The sequence below is a fragment of the Neofelis nebulosa genome, chromosome X, assembly GCF_028018385.1.
Source record: "Neofelis nebulosa isolate mNeoNeb1 chromosome X, mNeoNeb1.pri, whole genome shotgun sequence".
Taxonomy (NCBI): Eukaryota; Metazoa; Chordata; class Mammalia; order Carnivora; family Felidae; genus Neofelis; species Neofelis nebulosa.
Window position 1 is genome coordinate 39,751,229 of NC_080800.1, and position 13,158 is coordinate 39,764,386.

General features: G+C 39.4%; 1 protein-coding gene across 8 annotated transcripts in view; it reads left to right on the plus strand.

Moving 5' to 3' along the window:
- Positions 1 to 13,158, plus strand: part of KDM6A (lysine demethylase 6A) — a 208,043-nt gene that overhangs the window by 16,505 nt on the left and 178,380 nt on the right. The gene's annotated exons all lie outside the window — the stretch shown is intronic.

Genomic DNA, 13,158 nt, shown 5'->3' on the forward strand with positions numbered 1-13,158 from the left:
ATAGGTGTGTAGTAATAGCTCATTGTGGTTTAGGGGTGCCTGGGTGGCTCAGTCGGTTAAGTGTCCACTTCTGCTCAGGTCATGATCTCGTGGTTCGTGGGTTCGAGCCCCCATCGGGCCCTGTGCTGACAGCTCGGAGCCTGGAGCCTGCTTCAGATTCTGTGTCTTCCTCTCTCTCTGTCTCTGCCCTGCTCACGCCCTGTCTCTCTCTCCTTCAAAAATAAATAAACATTCAAAAAATTTTTTAAAAATAGCTCATTGTGGTTTAAATTTGCATTTCCCTCATGGCTGATGATGTTTAATATCCATTATGTTCTTATTTTCCATCCGTATAGCCTCTCTGGTGAAAAGTCTGTTCATGTTTTTTGGATTATTGATTTGAGATTTCTTTTTCTCTGATGCAAAAATTTAATGCTATAAATTCGCCTTTCCACACTCCTTTAGCTACGTCCCACATTCTCGTGTGTTGTATTTTCTTTTTTAAAAAGTTTATGTATTTATTTTGAGAGAGAGCACATCGGGTAGGAGCAGAGAGAGAGGGAAAACGAGAATCCCAAGCAAGATCCGCACTGTCAGTGCAGAGCCTGATGCGGGGCTCAAACTCACAAACTGCAAGATCATGACCTAGCCGAAGTTGGATGCTCAACCGACTGAGCCACCCAGGCGTCCCTCTTATATGTTTTCATTTTTATTCAGTTCTGTGTATTTTAAGTTTTTTCTGAGCTTTCCTCTTTGATCCATGGAATATTTGCTAGTGTGTTGTTCAGTTTTTAAGTATTTGGAGATTTTCCCGTTTTCATTCTGTTATTAATTTTTAGCTTGAGTCCACTGTGATTAGGGAATTTACTCTGTATAATTTCCATTGTATTATATTTGTTGACATCTGTTTTATGTCCCAGGATATGGTCTGTCTTGGTGTCTGTTTCATGGGTGCTTGAAAAGAATGTATATTCTGTTGTTGGATGAATGTTGTATGCATGACAATTAGATACTATTGGTTGATTGTATTGTTCGTTGCTTCTATATCCTTGCTTATTTTTGTATCTAGCAGTTCTATCAATTGCTTAGAGTGTGGTGTTGGCAGATCTCTACCTATAATTGTGGCTTTGTCTATATTCCTTCTATCTTTATCAGTTTTTACTTTTTGTACTTGGAGGCTCTGTCATTTGATGTGTACACATTTAAGATTGTCATCTGGTGGGTTGATGCCTTTATCATTATGTAATATCTCTCTTTGTCTTACTAAAATTGCTGATGATTTTATTTGCTCTGAGGTCCACTTTATCTTACAATGTAGCCACCCTTGCTTTTTTTTTTTTTTTTTAAATGACTACTTACACGGTATGTCTTGTTCCATACTTCTACTATCATTGTATTAAAAGTGATTTTTTTTTTTTTTTTCGGACAGCATATCATTACATCATTTAAAAATGTATTCTTCCGGGGCGCCTGGGTGGCTCAGTTGGTTGAGCATCCGACTTCGGCTCAGGTCATGATCTCACAGCTTGTGAGTTCGAGCCCCACGTCAGGCTCTGTGCTGACAGCTCGGAGCCTGGAGCCTGCTTTTGCTTCTGTGTCTCCCTCTCTCCCTGCCCCTAACCCACTCGCATTCTGTCTCTGTCTCCATCTCTGTCAAAAGTAAATAAACATTAAAAAAAAAAAAATTAAAAAAAATGTATTCTTCCACTGTTTTTTTTTTTTTTTTCTTTAATTGGTGTGTTTAGGCTACACTTAGGGTAATTATGGATATATTAGGGCTGAAGTCTGCTGTTTTATTATTTTTTATTTACTCTTTCTCGTTTCTTCTTACTTCCTTATGGGTCAGCTGGATATATTTTTTGGGTTCCATCTTGATTTGTAATGTTTCAGGTATATTTCTTTGTATAGGTTTCTTGGTTGCTCTAGATATTACACTATTCACATGCAAATTATCATCTTTGGTACAGGTACAGATGTTTTTACTGCTTCGAAAAGTGTAGTGTGGAAGCTTAACTTTTGTTTAGGACCTTTTGCCCTCTTTAAAATAGGATTTTCTTATAAACGTTGAACACCACATTAGATGGTGTGATAAATTTTGCTTCAAACAACAAATATGATTTATGAAACTCAAGTGTAGTGTAATAGTCTATTACACTTACCCCTAATTTTACCTATTCCAGTGTTCTTTTTTTCTTTCTGAAGTCCCAGCCTTCTTTTGTTTTCATTTCCTTTCAGTTTAGAGAACATTTTAAGCCATTCTTTCAGGGTAAGTTCGCAAGGATCAAATTCTCTTAGCTTTTCTGAGATTATTTCCCTTCATCCCCGAAGGATTTTTTAGCTGTGGACAGAATCCACAGTGTATAGTTAATTTCTTTCAGTATGTGAAAAATGTTGGGCTATTTTCTTATGTACTCTCTGGTTTCAGATGAGAAATTCGCTATCATTTGAATGTTCCCATGTAAGTAATGTATCATTTTTCTCTGCTTTTAAGAATTTGTCTTTTGGTTACAGAAGTTTAATTATGATGTATTTTGGTGTGGGTGTCTTTAGTTTTAGTTTATTTCTAGTTCATGTAGTCTTTTCTACCTGTGGATTAATGTGTTTCACAAAATTGTGGAAGTTTTCAGCCATTGTATCTTCAAATACTTTTTCAGTCCCACTCTTTCTTGGGAATTTGATAAGAATCTTAAGTCTTGTTTTTGTCCCATAGGTACCTGAGGCTTTGTTAGTTCTTTTTCAGTCTGTTTTCTTTCTTGTTTAGGTTAGCTAAATTCTGTTGATCTGTTCACTGACTCTGTTGTCTTATTTCCATTCTACTGTTGAGCCCATCCAGAGAGTTATTGTGGTTGTTGTGTTTTTAGTTTTATACTTTCCACTTGGTTCTTTTAAACTAAATTTCCTTTCCTGAGGTTTTCCATTTTTTCGTTTCAAGAGCAGTTGTAATTGCACATTGAAGCATTTTATGTTGACTGCTTGAAATGTGAGATAATTCATTCAAAACCTGGGTCTGAGATCTCAGTGTTGGGTCTGTTGATTGTTCTCATTCACATTATACTTTTTTGGCTTTTGGTATGGTTGTACCCCGGACATTTGGAATATCACTTAAGAATTCTGGATCCTGTTTGATAGTGGGCAGTCTCTTTGTTGAGGTGTAGTGCAAGGGCTGAGGTGGGTATGTATGTTCAGCTTCTTACTGGGCCCTACAGACAACCGTTGTGGCAAAAATAGAACACTGAGTCATGCTGTCTTGGTGCAGACTGATGGGATGTAAGTCCAATTTCCCATCCTCACTGACATCTTCCTGGTAAAAGGTGGGCATCAGTTTACACCACTTTGTGGCCTCTGACTGGGAGGTGTAAGATCAGCTTCCTGATGGGACATGCTTCCCCAGCAAGAGAGAAGTGGAGGGCTAAGTCTCACCACTTTGATGCTGCAGAGTGGAGCAGAAGCTTTCTCCTTTGTACCACTTCCCTGAGTTGTTGCCAGGTGGGAGGGAGGTGGTGGACGCTCACCTCCCTCGGCACCACTGGCACCAGAGAATGGGTAAAGTGGATTGTTAGCTACTCTCTCTTGCTTGGCTTCATTCAGTCTCATTGCTGGGTAGGTATGGAGGTTCAGCTCTCCACTTGTCCCTGCTGACCCCCGGGATGGGAAAGTGGAATGCTGACTGGCTCCAACTCACACCACCTTGTTCAGTCTCGTTGATGCCAGTTGAGGCTGCATGTTCAGCTCCTTGCTGGTTACCGCTAACACCGGGAGTGTGTGTGTGTGCGTGCGTGCGTGTGTGTGGTGAAGTGTAGTACTGGCTAATCCTGCCTCAAACAGCTTGTTAAGTCTCTTTGCTGCTGGCTGGTGGAGGTGGCTCAGCTTGCCTTTGGGTGTTAGATGTGGAAGATCGGCTCCTCTCTTAGCCTTGCCATTAACCCAGCGGGGATATCGGAGCCCATCCTCCCCCCCACACCCTCCCCGTCCCCCTCCACTTGGCTTGAATGAAAGATCAGCTTCCTACCCTGCTTCATCAATACTATCCTGGCAGGTGAACTTGAGCACCCCTGTGTGGGGGACAGAAGATCAACTAACTGCCTGTTTTGTCCTGCCAGGACTATTTGGATTGACCCCGCCTCCTCCCCACTGTAGCCTAGAGGAAGGGGGTATGGAAGAATGAGCTGCATGCTTCGCCCCGCTGAAACTGGAGGGTTCGCACATACGTGTTCGTGTGTGCAGATCTTCTCTTGGTCTTTGGCTGGAATATGATGGGTTTTACTGAAAAGGTTTCTGTTGGTCAGCTACCCTTTTTTTAGTCTTTTGGCTAGGAGGAAAGGCTTATAACTTTTTTTCTTTATGACTTTGGTATTGGATGGGGGCTTCTGAAGCAGCACCTAGGCCCAGAAATGTGGGAGGCAATAAGAAAACCCAGGGAACCCACTGCTTTGTCATTCCTAAAGTCTTGGTGTCTCTAGGAAGTCTGCCGCCTTTTTCCCCACTTAGCAGACACTTCGTATGCCTGTTTGTTTTGTTTTGTTATGTCTAGGATTTTTTAGTTCTCAGAGTGAGAGCTTGGGAGAGATGAAGCTATTCCATTTTGGTGGAACTGAAGTTGACTTTTTTTTTTAATTTTTAAAAAATTGAAGTAAAGTTGACACACAATGTTATATTAGTTTCAGGTGTACAACAGTAGTGACTTGACAACTCTATACCTTATGCTCAGCTCGCAAGTGCAGCTACAGTCTGTCACCATACAGTGCTATTGGAATTCCATTGGCTATATTCCCTATGCTGTACCTTTCATCCCCTTGACTTAACTCATTGCACAACTAGAAGCCTGTACCTCCCACTCCTCTTCACCCACTTTGCCAGACCTCCCCACCCCTCTTCTCTTCAGCAACCACCAGTTTGTTCTCTAAAGTCTTCCACTAACTTTTATACATAGATGACCCTTGAACCATGGTGGGGGGAGTGGTTAGGGATGCTGACCCCTGTGCAGTCAAAAATTGGCATATAACTTTTGACTCCCCCAAAACGTAACTATGAATAGCCTACTGTTGACTGAAAGCCTTACCGATAAACAGTTGACACTTTGTATGTTCCATGTATTACATACTATAGTCTTCCAGTAAAGTAAGCTAGAGAAAAGAAAATGTTAAAATCCTAAGGAAGAGAAAATACATGTACAGTACTGTGCTGTATTTATTGAAAAAAATCTGTGTATAAGTGACCCATGCAGTTCAAACCTGTGTTGTTCAAGGGTCAAGTGTAACTCAAGTTTAATTGTGAAAATTTTTTACTTAAAGGTATTCTGTCACATGGATGAAGTAAGTGTTAAAAATCAAATTTGTAGGGAAATCTTAACTTCAGTGATCATAACACGATCCTCAATTACAAAGCTATTTCCTTATATCCAGGTTTGGTCTATAACTGTATTGTTTTGGGGACAAGGTTTAAATAACTGCAGTGCTTACTTTTGAACATCAAATGTTTTCTGTTATATTCTTTAAATGAAGTGCATGTTTACACAGAGAGAAACTAAAAGATAAGCTGGGTTACAGCAGAATCTCACTATGTTGGTATGCCATCAAACAGCACTTCGTTTTTAGTTTCCCATCCCAAATATACTAGTACAACAAAACATTTTATTACTTTTGCCATACTAAGACCAGTAAGACACAACAAAATCCCTTACCCAAATTCTTAATACGCTTGCTTTATTTATTTATTTATTTATTTATTTTAAAGTTTATTTATTTTTGAGAGAGAAAGTGTGAGTGAGGGAGGGGCAGAGAGACACAAGGAGAGAGAGAATACCAAGCAGGCTCCACACTGTCAGCACGGAGCCCCATGTGGGCCTTGAACCCCATGAGCCACAAAATCATGACCTGAGCTGAAGTCAGACACTGAACTGACTGAGCCACCCAGGTGCCCCTTAAAACACTTTAAGTAGAAAAACTGATTCAGAAGTTTTTAGGAGGAAGGGGAAAGGTGGTACATATAAATGTTTTCCTAGAATTCAAATGAAAATAAGCAAGTGAAAACTTCCTAGGTAGGTGATATCCTCAGTCCACCTTACGCAGAGCATAATATATATATATATATTATATATATATAATATATAAATAATGTATATATATAATATATATGTATATTTTGCTTTATTGAGAGTCTTTTAGATCCCATAGGACAAAGTAAATTTAACAAATCAAAAATGTATTTATAAATTTTTTGAAATTCAAAAAAATTTTTTAAAGTAGGCCTCATGCCCATTGTGGAGCCCAGCATAGAGCTTGAACCCATGACCCTGAGATCAAGACCTGAGCTGAGATCAAGAGTCAGCCGCTTAACCGACTGAGCCACTCAGGTGCCACTCCTTTTATATTTATCTGGCTAGTTACCTTTACTGGTATTCTTGATTTCTTCTTGTGGATTTGAGTTATCGTCTAGTGTTGTTTCATTTCATTGTGAAATTTCACTGTCTTTTGTATTACTTGCAGTGCAAGTCTGCTAGTGACACATTTACTTTTTGCTAGTAACAAATTCAGTTTTTGTTTACCTGGTAATATCTTAATTTCTCCTTAATACTTAAGGGTATTTTTGCTGGGTATAAACTTCTTGTTCTACCATCTTTTACTTTCTACACTTTTAACATGTCATTCCATTGCCTTCTGGCCTCCATGGTGTCTGATGAAATCAAGTATTAATCTTATTGATGATTATACTTACTGTACATGATGAGTCACTTCTTTCTTGTTGCTTCTAAAATTCTCTTTGTTTTTCCTTTTGATGGTTTGACTATAATGCCTCTCATTGTGTATCTCTTGTAGTTTAGTTTATTTGGAGTTCATTGAACTTTTTGGATGGGAGATTAATTTTTTTATTACTATTAAGTTTGGAAAGTTATCAGCCATTTCTTTAAATGTTATTTCTTTCCTTTTCTCAGCTTTCCTTCTGTGACTTTGATCAATGTGCATGTGTTGGTATACTTCATAATATCCCACAGGTCTCTGAGGTTCTGTTCCTTTTTGTTCATTTTTCTTTTCTGTTGACTTGATGATCTCTACTGATCTATCCTTAAGTTTACTGATTCTTTTTGCCTGCTCAAATATGTTTTGAGCCTCTTTAGTGAATTTTCCAGTGAAAATATTTGAATTGTTTTTCTAGTGAATGCAGTTATTGTACTTTTTGCTTCTGTATCTATGTAATTTGTCTGTTTATTGATAGATTGTCCTTATACTTTGCTTTAGTTCTTTAGTCTTGTCTTCCCTTAGTGTTTTGAACATATTTATAGGAACATACGTTACCTTAAAGTCTTGTCTAGTAAGTTTATCAACTGAGCTTGCTCTGGGACAGTTTCCATTGATTGCTTTCTGTTCTGGGGCGGACCATACTTTCTCCTTTGCATGTCTCAAAATTTTGGTTGAAAACTGGACATTTTAATATAATGTAGCAACTCCAGAAAGCAGAACATCCCGCTTCTGCAGCATTTGTTTTTGTTACTGTTTGCTGTAGTATTGTTTCTTCATTTACAGTGATTTTTCTGAACTAATTTTTTTCTGTGTTGCCACTGAAATCTCTCTTTGTCTGTCTTAAGTGTTTAGCTAACCGTTAGACGAAGATTTCCCTAACTGCCTGGAACCAGTAAGTGTCCTAGTCTTTCTTCAGGGGGCTCTGTGTGCAGGCAGTTGACAGCTCTGCCACAGCCTTCACTTTTGTGACTGTTCAAAGTCTCATGGTTAGAGAAACCCTAGGGACTTACTTCTCAGCTCTCTCCTGGGCATGTGCATAGCCTGTGTTTGGGTTTGGTCTTGATTTTCAGGTTTTTCATATTTCTCGGAGCATTTCAAAGGTGATATGAACATCCCATTCCCCCACTTTTTCTATTAAGATTTAGGATATTTCTTGTATGCCTCAGATGTTATCTACTGTTTTTAGCAAGCTGCAAAGTTAAACAGTTTCCTGGAATTGTTTCTGACAGATGCCTCTGGAGTAAAGGTTTTTGTTTTTGTTTTTGTTTTTTTACACTCGTTAAGATCCAAATCAGCTCAACAACCTTGCAAGTGGGGGGTCTTCCAGGGAACCATCAGACAGGTCAAAAAATTACCAATTTTCTGGGGACGAGGCTTTGAAGGAGATGTAGCCTCCTTTGCTGGCTTTGTAGGCTGCTGGTTTTACTGTAAATCCATGCTGTTAATTTTCAAGTCTGCTGTGGATCTGCTTGGAGAGGCTGGGACTACAGCAGGTTAAAAAGCCACAAAGGTTGGGGCACCTGGTGGCTCAGTTGGTTAAGCATCCGACTCTTGATCTCGGCTCAGGTCATGATCACATGGTGCATGAGATGGAGCCTTGTGTGTCCAGCTCTGTGCTGACAGAGCAGAGCCTGCTTGGGATTCTCGCCCTCCGTCTCTCTGCCCTTCCCCTGCTTGTGCTCTCTTTCTGTCTCTGTCTCTCAAAATAAATAAATAAATAAACATTAAAAAAAAAAAAAGCCACAAAGATTGCTGTTTTTACCAAGATTCAGCAGACCCTTTCCAGAGTACTGAATGCGTTTGGTTAGATTCTAGAGTTTTAAAAAAGTTGATTATGACAATATTTGCCAATTTTCTTACTGGAGAAGAATTGTTGGAGGTCCTTCCTCCACCATTTTCACTGACGTCATTGTGTGTTCTATAAAAAAATTTTAAAGGTAAAGTGAATTATGGTTTCATGCAGATCTTTCAGTTCATATTCAGAGCTACAGTGTTTTGGCATCTGAATCTGTCTTTTATCCTGTGCTGAAACTTTTGGTTCTCAAAGACAGCATAATTACTCCATTGCTTTATCATGTACTACATTTGCTAATGGTGTTAGAATGATAATACCAACACTACTGTGAACTACTTGGTTACTCATTGTAGCATGAGAATCTTTTGTAGTTCTTTTTGTCCTTAGGATATATTCCACTGGGAATGTTTGGTCAAATTACCGTGTTTTAAAATTCCTTGAAATGATTATCCTTTGTCTGGTTATGTTATCAACTGGCTACACAGTAAGACTTATTTGTTTCATTTTTGCTTTTGGCTTTTTAGGGATTGCTTTTTTAACTTGTAATTTTTAAATAGTGTAACATTTAATATATTTACATTTTCCCAAAACTAAATCTGCCATCCTATTCCTTCCTTGACCATTTTTTATTTCTAAGGTATTAACTTTTTGTTTTATATATACATACATACATATATATATATGTATGTATGTATATATAAAATTTTGGAGAGAGTTGAGTGCATGTGCACACGTGCGTTAGCTGGGGAGAGGGATGGGGGAGAGAGAATCTTAAGCAGGCTCCACGCTCAGTGCGGAGCCTGGCGCGGGGCTTAATCCCACGACTCTGGGATCATGACATGAGCCAAAACCAAGAGTTGGATGCTCAACTGACCGAGCCATCCAGGCATCCCTGTAATTTTTTGTTTTAAGAATCAGAGAGATGTACGTACATATGTGCACACATCTGTATCTCCACTGTGGCTGTAGTTCTTTTTCTCTGCCTTTTGCTTTGCTTGAGTATTCTGGCAGTCCCTAACACTTTTAGATTTTGGTGTGTTCAGAGAATCATTCTCTGTACTCTCTGCAGTGATAGCTTGCTACTCAAAAAAATCTGATTTCTTCCCATTGCCATTAGAGTGGCCTCTGATGCCCCTCAACATTTGGGCTCCCATAAAAACTTGTCAACCTCATTCTCCATTCTTCCCAACTTTTCTTTATCTCATTTTTACTTCAAGACTTACTTCAAATAGCTTTCCTTTCCCTTCTATGAAGTTTTCCCTTATCCTGTAGAGGTAGAGCCAACTGCTCTTTGTGCTTCAGAATTGTTTTTCTTTTTAAAATTTAACCCTTTTTTGTTAGTGACAGCTTTACTGATACATAATTTGCATAAAGTGTGAAGTTCTAGTATACTTTCAAATAAAAGTATTTGAAAGTATTCCCCCAAACTTCCATTCCCCCAAAGCATCCCCTTTTCATTCCTTTAGCTCTTTCTTTGGTATTTATCACCACATTTTATACTGGCAATTCTGGTATTTCTTGATTTTTTTTTCTTTTTTTCAGTTTTACATTTTCCTACATTGGAAGGTAACCTCCCACCTACCTGCTCCATTTGTTCCCGTGTTTCTCTTCTCCATGGTGTTTTCGGATTCAGTCAATGTTTAGATTATGAAGACTATATAAACAAGCTCTACTCACTATAACTTCTCATGTACAGAGGGTTTTTTTTTTTTCTTTTAAAAAAGAGTTAATCCGCTTTTCGTTGTTTAGTTTTCTGTGTCTCACGTATGTAGTCCCAATATGGTGAAACACATCGGGTAATATTCCAGTCCCTGCTCCCTTCCCCCACCCCCTTTTTAAAAATTAGCCTTCTTCAGAGATTGCACTGGCTGTGTAGACCACAAGGCCTGTTGGACAACTAGCATTCTGGGACTTCTGTCATCCTCATCCTAGGGCTGCAGGAAGCATCAGCCTAGTAGCCAGTGCTTCTGGTGGCCAAAATGGGGAAGTGGACTGTGTGGCCATTCCTCACCCTGATCTGTGCGTGGTGTTTCTGTTTCTGTTCAGCATCTCTAGAGTTAAGTATTTGGTCTTTTGTTGTTACGGGGGAGGGACAGTTCCCTAGCAGCCTGGTCTAGAGGAATAGATTTAGGGTCTTTTCAACCCTTTCCACCATTTCTTAGCCTTTTCTAGGATTCTGCTGCTTGAATAGGTTTTTCGGACTTGTTATCTGAAATACTAAAGACCCTTGGCATTTCATTTGCCTTTTGTCTTTCAGAATTTTATTGAGCTGGTTGTCTACTATATTCTTTTCCTGGTCTGGTTATCTTACGCTGTAACAAACCACCCCCAAAGCACTATTTTATTATGTTCAAACGATGTGTATGTCAGGAATTTGCAAAAGCACATGTGCACATGAAAGCACATGGAGCTTTGCTCTACATGTCGGGGGCCTCAGCTGTGATGATCCATGGCAAAGGGAGACTCAAACAGCTGGAGTTGCAGGATCTACTTCTAAGATGGCTTCTTCATCAAATGCGTGACACCTTGGCAGGGATGGCTAGCAGGCTGGACTCCCCTATAGCAGTCAACTCAAGGGCCTACGTGTGGGCTTCCCAGGATGGTTGCTTTAGTGTAGTTGGACTTCTTCCCTGGCAGCTCAGAGATCCAAGAGTTAGTATTTAAGAGGATCAGGTGAAAGCTGCATGACCTTTTATGACCTTTACTCAGAAGTCACATGGTGCTATTTCTACCATAATCTATTGGTCAGAACAGCCGCAGGCCCCAACCAGAATCTAGGGGGAGGGGACGGAAACTCCATCTCTTGATGGGGGAGTGGCAATGTCACTGCAGAAAAGCATGTGAGATGGAGGGTAATGGTCAGTGTTGTTGGAAAGTACAATCTGTTATGCTTCTGTTTTTCTTTTTTTAATGTTGTATATTTTGGGGAGGGGTAGGTGGCGGGGGAGAGAGAGAGACAGAGACAGAAATCCCAAGCAGCCTCGGCACTGTCCGCGCATAACCTGATGTGGGGCTCCATCTCCCAAACGTGAGATCATGACCTGACTCAAAATCTTAACTGAGCCACCCAGATGCCCTGCTTCTGTTTGTCTTTAAGGGTGGCTGTCTTTTTTAATTCCTTCACTCTTATTTCAGAGGTGTTGGGAAGGAGCAGCGATAAACTCAGCTGTTCAAATGGTCTTAACTAGAAGTCCTTTGCTTAATTTTTGCTTTTAAGTAAAGTTTGTTTCATTGAAGCATAACACGAACACATTTGAGTTCACGTATCATATAGGCTAGCGGGTTCAGTGAATTATCACAAAGTGAACATACTTTGTAAATGCCATCCCAAATCAGGAAATGGTCTTGTTTTACTAAAATACCATAGTGTAGTAACCTTTTTTCCTCCTTAATGATTGTTTGGTTAAATTGTGTTTAACTTAACTAAAGAAATGGTTCACTTGTGTTTTCTGTACTCTGTTTAAAAAGAGGAAATCTTGAGCTCATATCCATGGTGACTTAAAAAAGTAGCTATAGTAGAAGCTTTCAGTTGTATTCACATCTGTCCCAGTGGAATGTTTCACTCTCTAATACAACATAGGAATGAAGGTTACTTTTAACTTTTTGGCAAACTTTTTTTTTTTAATCTTTATTTTTGAGAGAGAGAGAGAGACAGAGTGTGAGTAGGGGAGGAACAGAGAGAGAAGGAGACACAGAATCTGAAGCAGGCTCCAGGCAATAAGCTGTCAGTCAGCACAGAGCCCAACGCGGGGCTCGAACCCACGAACTGCGAGATTATGACCTGAGCCGAAGTCGGATGCTTAACCGACTGAGCCACCCAGGCGCCCCTTGGCAGACTTTTTCAGGGCATTTTTTATCAGAAATTTTTTTCCATCATGACAATGGAAAGAAATATTTTTTGTAACTGGAAAGTTTCATTTCCATGGAACAATACTTTGGGAAAGCAGTGCTTCAGAATGCTAAGGTAAATCTTGGAATTATTTAGAATTACAGATCAGTGGAGTCTAAATTAATGAGCTACTGTACAGAGAGGGTTGAGGAGGGTATTTGTGGAAAGAGCTGTTCAGAAGAATATTTATACTGTGTCCGAAAGCCCTCTGAGAACCCAGAGAAGCAGCTTCTTATTACTTCTTTTTTAAAATAGGCACTAACATTCCAGAGCAGTTTTCTTTCCTAATAGCTTTTATCTACTTCTTATTGTCTTTGTCTCCCTACCCCTTCACGTGGATTATAACATTACATTTCTACTTCCTGGAGGTGAATTAATACATGAGTATGGTTAAGAATTCGTTTTACCCAATCCTTGCCACATTATCTGCCCTCATTGTCTTTTAAAGTAAGCTTTTTAACACCTCTAAGCCTTAGTTTCTTCATCTGTAAAGTGGGGATGATAGTACTTCCCTCATAGCTTTGCGTGAATTGAATGAGGTGAAGTTTTTTTGTTAGTAAGAAGTTTTTAACTGTCGTTAATAATTAACAATCCTAAGAATCAGTTTGGTGAACAAGAATAGGCTATATTAGGATGATGTGGTGATATATGTTAATGCGGAAGTTCCTTTATGTCCCAGATAGGTTTCAAAGGAAGATTATTGGAAGAGATTTCAGGAAGAGCACTGTATGGAGAGTGAGTTGTGAGAAGGGTGTTTG